Source organism: Sorex fumeus, unplaced genomic scaffold (genome assembly GCF_029834395.1).
Source record: "Sorex fumeus unplaced genomic scaffold, SorFum_2.1 ptg000070l, whole genome shotgun sequence".
In the NCBI taxonomy this organism is placed as follows: domain Eukaryota; kingdom Metazoa; phylum Chordata; class Mammalia; order Eulipotyphla; family Soricidae; genus Sorex; species Sorex fumeus.
In genome coordinates, this window is record NW_026606127.1 from 5,182,781 (window position 1) to 5,189,685 (window position 6,905).

Genomic DNA, 6,905 nt, shown 5'->3' on the forward strand with positions numbered 1-6,905 from the left:
AGCTATTGGCACACAGGTGAGTAAAATTTTTTTTCCTACAGAGAACACAAAAATAGATATGCTGGGTTTTAAAGTTCCATCAGTATTCTGAGGTACAAATGAAGGATATATATTTTTAATGTTTTATCCAATATCTGTGAGATAAACCATTGCAAATCTATTCATAATTTTCTTCCAGTCATACAACGATCCAACATCCATCACTCCTCTAGTGTACATTTCCTAAAACCAATATTCCTGGTTCCCTAAAACCATCCCCCAACACCCTACCCCCACCCCCAGTGTGTCTCTATGGCAGGCTCTTTAATTCTTTCTCTCTGTCTCCTTTTTATTTTGTGCATTAAGGGTCTCGTACAGGTACTAAGAGGTCATCATGTTTGTTCAAGGAATTTAGCATTTTTATCAGGAAGGTAAGCCTGTAGTAGCTTTGAGGTATGGAAATGTCTGCTGAGGCTTCCATAAGTACAGGGCAGTGAGGGTGGGATGCCCATCCTGCCCAGAGAAAGCCTGGAGATTTCAGTCACAAAACCCGCATATCCGAATTTTCAGCTGTAATATTTCAGTGAGAGCCATCCTGAGACGATGGAAACCAGAGGAGAGCATGGTGGCGATTTTGGATTGTGGGAGCAAGTGGCTGCACTGGGTTCTGGTTGGGTGGGCACCAAACTAACCTGCCTCCCTCCGATTTACCCTAGTGTGTTCAGCCTTTTGCAGGTCCAAGGTTAACTGTGGCTGTTGATGTGTTCCAGATATGTCTATGGGTCTCTGAAACAAGACCAATGCATTAGCTTGTATAGCTGAGCCAGGGGTGGTTTGTGAACATGGCTCCCACATATCTTTTGGGAGTTTAATTTCTCGGGAAACGTAGTCCTGAGTTGTTGGGAGCCAGCCAGAGGCACAGTGGCGATTTGAGGTTATCAGGAAGCATGAAGACACCATCAGACTGTTGATGTACTCACCTGAGGGTACAGGTTGACTTCCTGCAGGCACTGCACCACCAGACTAACAAATATTCATTGAATGAATGAACGAATAATCAACATTTTCAAAATGTGTCTCTTTTTGCATTTCAGAAGGGTATCTTCTAACAGGAAAATAATCTTCATGGTATAATCAAGACCTACGATTTATTCTTAATATATTTAATAAAAGCTACATATTTTGGAAATTTATACAAAGAAATTCTTTTAAATTATCTGTCTTCATAATTTACTTGTAAATTACTAAGATATCGCTGTTTATTCCACCGTTCTTAGCATAGAAATTTACAGACAGAATGTGCTAAGTAAAAATTCATTTTGGAACTTCTGTTCAATGTAGTACTGGAAGTACTTGGAAGAGAAAATAGATAAGAAAAAGATATTAAGGGTTTTTCATGTATGAAAATTAGAAATAATCTCTCACTCTTCACAGAAGATATCATACTATATTCAGAGAATACTAAAATCTCTACGAAAAACTCCCAGAGACAATAGACATTTATAGTAAAATTGCAGGCTATAAACTCAATACCCAAAAGTCTATGGCTTCTTTATATGCAAGTAATGAGAGAGAAGAAAGTGACATGAAAAAACAATCCCATTCACAATCGTGCCTCAGAAAATCAAGAACCTTGGGATCAGCTTAACTAAAGAGGTAAAGGACCTATACATCAGGAAATTAAAAAGGACACGAGGAAATGGAAACATATATACTGCATATGGAATGGGAGATTTAACATTGTCAAAATGGCAATTCTCCACGAAGCATTGTAAAAATTCAACTTGATCCCTATAAAGATACCCATGACATTCTTCAAAGAAATTGATCAAGCACTCCTGAAATTCACATGGAACAACAAACGCACACGAATAGCTAAAGCAATTCTTGGGGAAAAGACAATGGAGGCATCACCTTCCCCAACCTCAAACTCTACTACAAACGATAATAATGAGAACAGCATGGGACTCAAACAAAGGCTCAGCTGTAGACCAATGGAAAAGGATTGAATATACTGACACACACCCTCAAATATATAATCATCTAATCTTTATAAGGGAGAAAGAAATGTGAAGTGGTTCAAGAGAGTCCTCCTTAACAAACGGTGCAGAAAAAACTGGACAGCTACATGCAAAAAAAAAAAAATGGCTCAGACCTCTACCTAACACCATGCACAAAAGTCAGATAAAAATGGGTCAAAGGCCTCAACATCAGACCAGAATCCCTCAGGTTCATTGATGACAAGGTCGGCAAATCCCTCCACGACATTGAAGCTAAAGGTATCTTCAAATATAACACGCCACTTGCCAAGCAACTGGAAACAGAGATAAACAAAGGGGACTATCTTAAATTAAGCAGCTTCTGTACCTCAAAAGAAACAGTGACCAGAAACAAAGACTCCGCCATGCGGGAAAGATACTCGCAGAAGCCTACCAGGTTCTCTGAGAGTGAGAACTGGACAATCAGAGTTGCTGTCTTCTAAATAGGATCCAGTCTCTGGATGTTGGCCATTGATGGCATTACATGGATCCAGGGGCAGTTCGTGGTTGTAGCACTGAATTATTAGTAGATGGGGGATCTGGAAGGAGGGGGCACAGTCTTGATCTGAGCAGCCATAGAGATCTCATCCCCCGGTTCTGCACATCTGGGTTCCTCTTCCAGTTCCTTCATGCATGAGGCTCCTTCAAGCTTGGGAAGGGTGGTCTTAAGCCTACCTATGGCTGGTTGCAGAGGTCTTCAGCTGCCGGGGCTCTAATCAGGTCCGTGAGGGAAATTCACCCCGGCACCTCCAAGGGGCCTCGGTGAGGAAAGCCATGTGCGAGGTCAGGACACTGTCGTTTTAGACATATTTGGAATTAATTTTAGATCGAAAAGTACACATCATTCAAAATACTTATGTGCTTAGTAATAAATTACTACGCACTTGGTCAATCACCTCAGAGACCCCACTCTGCTCAGAGAACTAGATTTTTTAATTACAGGTCTGTTTTTCCCATGTGTCATGACTGACAATCACTATCAGTAGATATGAAACTCACTACACACAAAGATGCACACAGGTTACTTTGAGTCATCTATGTTGTTAATGTGAGTTGGCCATTAAACTTCACTGAGACCCTTTGTTCTGTCCTTTATAGGAGCCTCATGAGTCTCACCTTCCATTCAAGTTGAACTTGTAATAAGGTGGAATGAAATCATCAATATGATCCTCACCTCATCCTTCAGGAGAAAAATCCTACATACATTCAAGGTGGTCAAAGTACAGACAACACCATCCACCTTTTCCTGGAGATGTACACAGGACTGAGGTGAGAACAGCAAAAGGCTCTATTTTAATGTTCTTAATGAAGGATTCAGGGAACAACATTAAACAAACTCATATACCATCTTCCAAAAGAATTATTTTGTAAAACTAATGCCTAGGGGGTAGGGTAAACGATAATATAGTAAAAACCATATTTTTATTTCTGGGACATTAAAGTTCTAAATCTATTTATTCATGCTGCTTTGAAATACATTCCTTGATTAGCAATCATTGTCTGCCATAGGAGTGAGGAAGGACAACAGTCAAAGTAATAAGAAGAGAAAAATATGGAAAAATTAACTCCTAATAGGTTTGATAACACATATATTAAAATTGAAATGATACAATGATGAGCATGGTCCTTGTACAGAGATAACATGCAAACTTGTAAAGCACTCCATATTTTTGTTGCAAGAAGAATTAACAGGTATACTTTAAGCTAAGACAATCCCCACAAGTACAAAAATTATACATAAAGAGAGCACAAATCCCCAAAACAACAATCTCTCTCAATGTCAATGGACTAAATGTGCCAATTCAGAGGCACAGAATAGGAAGATGAATTAGAAAACTGAACCCAACATTCTGCTACCTGCAAGAAACATGTCTGAACAATCAAAGCACCCATGGGCTAAAAGTAAAAGGCTGGGAAACAAGTTTTCAAGAAAATATCACCTCCGCAAACCTGGAGTGGCCATACTAGTATCAGACCACAAGAACTTCAGATTAAAGGTTATCAGAGACAGTGACGGTCATTTCTTAATGATCATGGGATATGTACATCAGAAAGAACTCACCCTCCTCAATGTATATGATCCTAATGACAGACCAGCAAAATACTTTAAAACAACTTCTAATAGACTTATAGAAAAACATTGATAGCAACACAATACTAGTAGGAGATTTCAACACTTCTTTGTCACTTCTCGATAGATCAAACAGACTGAAGCTCAGCAAGGATATATTTTCTTTAAGGGAAGTAATGAACAACCGATGGCTTAGGGAAGAATCAAAGAGGAAATAAAAAGTTTCCATAAACAAATGAGAATGAGGACACGAGCTACCAGAACTTGTGGGACACAGCAAAAGCAGTGTTAAGAGGAAAGATTATAGTTCTGCCAGAATTCATCAGGAAGAAAGAAAGGGCCTACAAGAATAAATTAGAGCTCAAGATTTTGGAAAATAACCAACAAAAGTAGTCCAAACTAGGATGGAGGAAGGAAATAATAAAACTTGTACCAGACATCAATGAGCTAGAATCCCAAAATACAATCCAGAAGACCAATAAGAACAAAAACTGGTTCTTTGAGAAAATAAATAAGATCATTAAACCATGAGAAGCCTCTCAAAGGAACAAAGAGAAAGAATTCTAATAAATCGAATCAGAAATGCAAAGGGGGTATCCTAATAGAAAGTACAGAAATCCATAGGATCATCAGAGATTATTTTGAGAATCTTTGCAGCAGGAAATGAGAGAATCTTGAAAAAATTTATAAATTATTGGATTCCAATTACCTCCCAAGGCTGAACCAAGAAGATTTGGAATACTTGACCTATCACTAACAAGGAAATTGAAATAATGGTCAAAATTATACCCCCAAACAGAATCCAGGTCCCAGATGGATTCAATAGTGAACTATTTCAAACCTTTAAAGAGGAACTGCTTCCAACATTTTTAAGATTTTCCAGGAAATTGAAGAAACAGAAATACTCCCAAATAGTTTCTGTGAGGCAAAGATCACCCTAATAATCAAATCGACAGAGACACCACAAAAAAAAGGAAATTGCAGACCTATTTCCTTTGTGAATACAGATACAAAAATTTTCAAGAAAATACCAGCAAAGAGAATCTAGAAACTCAACAAAAGATCACACACTATGACCAAGTAGGTTAGCTTGGGGATGCAAGGATGGCTTAACATTCTCTAGTCAATCAACAGAATACACCATCTCAATAAAATAAAGATAAAAGTCATATGATCATATCAATAGATGTAGATAAAGCATTTGATGAGATCCAGCACCCATTCATGATGAAAAACTCTCAAGAAAATGGGAGTTGAAAGTACTTTCCTCAATATAGTCAAAGCAAATTACCACAAACCCACAGCAAGTGTTATTCTCAAGGGGGAAAAACCAAAGGCTTGGAGCAGAAATCAATGAAATAGAATTCCAGAATACAATCAGGCACAAAACAAGTTACCCACTCTCAAAACTCCTATTCTTCATAGTACTTGAAGTACTTGCCATATGATTTTGGTAAAAAAAAAAAAAAGATATCAAGGGCAACCATATAAAAAAGGAAGAACTCAAGCTTTTACTATTTGGAGATAATATGATACTATACATAGAAAATCCCAAAGAATCTCCAAAAAAGCTCCTGGGAACAATAGATTTGTTTAGTAAAGTAGCATATTGCAAAATCAATATCTGGTACGCCATGGCTTTCCCATATATTAATAATGAAAGAGAAAAAAGAGATAGAGAAAAACAATCCCATTCACAATAATACCTCAGAAAATCGAGTATATTGGAATCAACTAAAAAGGTTAAGGTAAAGGTAAAGGTAAAGGCCCTCCCGTTGATCGTCGATTTGCTCGAGCGGGCCCAGTAACGTCTCCATTGGAGACTTTGTTGTTACTGTGTCTGGCATATTGAATACTCTCGGTAGCTTGCCGGGCTCTCCGAGAGGGGCGGAGGAATCGAACTCGGGTCGGCCATGTTGACCGCTTGTAAGGCGAACGCCCTACCCGCTGTGCTATCAACCCTTATGTCCTCTCTCCATTTTGAAAGAAATTTCAAATAATTTCAGCTTTCTCTTCAATAGATAAGAATTGAGCATGCATGTGTATGTGCACGCATACATAATACAATACGTCTAAAAATTAAAAACAATTTCTTAATACCATTCAATCAGTATTGACATTTTCTTTCTGTTTTGGAAGGTACATCCAGCAATACTCAGGGTTTACTTAAGGAACTATACCAAAAAAAAAAACCTACAAAACACTACTTCACAAAATAAGAGAGTATATGAGGAAATGGAATCACATCGCATGCTCATGGATTGAGAGGTTTAACACTGTCAGAATGGCAATACACCCCAAAGCTCTATAAAGATTTAATGCACTTTCTATAAGGATACCCATAACATTTTTCAAATAAATAGATTAAACACTCTTGAAACTCATACAAAACCATAAACTCCCATGAAGAGCTAAAGCAATCTTTGGTAAAAAGAAGGGAACACCTTCCCAAACTTCAATCCCTACTACAAAGTTGTAGTCATCCAAATACCATGATATTCAGATAAAGACAGGCCTCAGATCAATGGAATATAGTCAAATATCTTGACGCTGGCCCTCAGATTATTATTACCTAATCTTTCATAAATGCTCAAGAAATATGAAGTTGAGCTAGGAAGTCTCTTCAGCAACTGGTGCTGGGAAAACTGGACAGCAACATGCAAAAAAAATGAACTCAGACCTCTTTATAGTGCCAGGCACAAAGTCAGATCAAATGTATTAAAGGCCTCACTATCATACCTGAATTCTTAAGATATATGAAGAAAAATGTGGGAAGATCCCTTCATGACATTAAAGCTAAGGGAAACAAAAAAGCA

General features: G+C 37.9%; 1 pseudogene; it reads left to right on the top strand.

The window, feature by feature from the left end:
• Positions 1-3,593: 3,593 nt before the first annotated feature.
• On the top strand, positions 3,594-3,690 carry LOC130037156 (uncharacterized; annotated as a pseudogene).
• Positions 3,691-6,905: the final 3,215 nt, after the last annotated feature.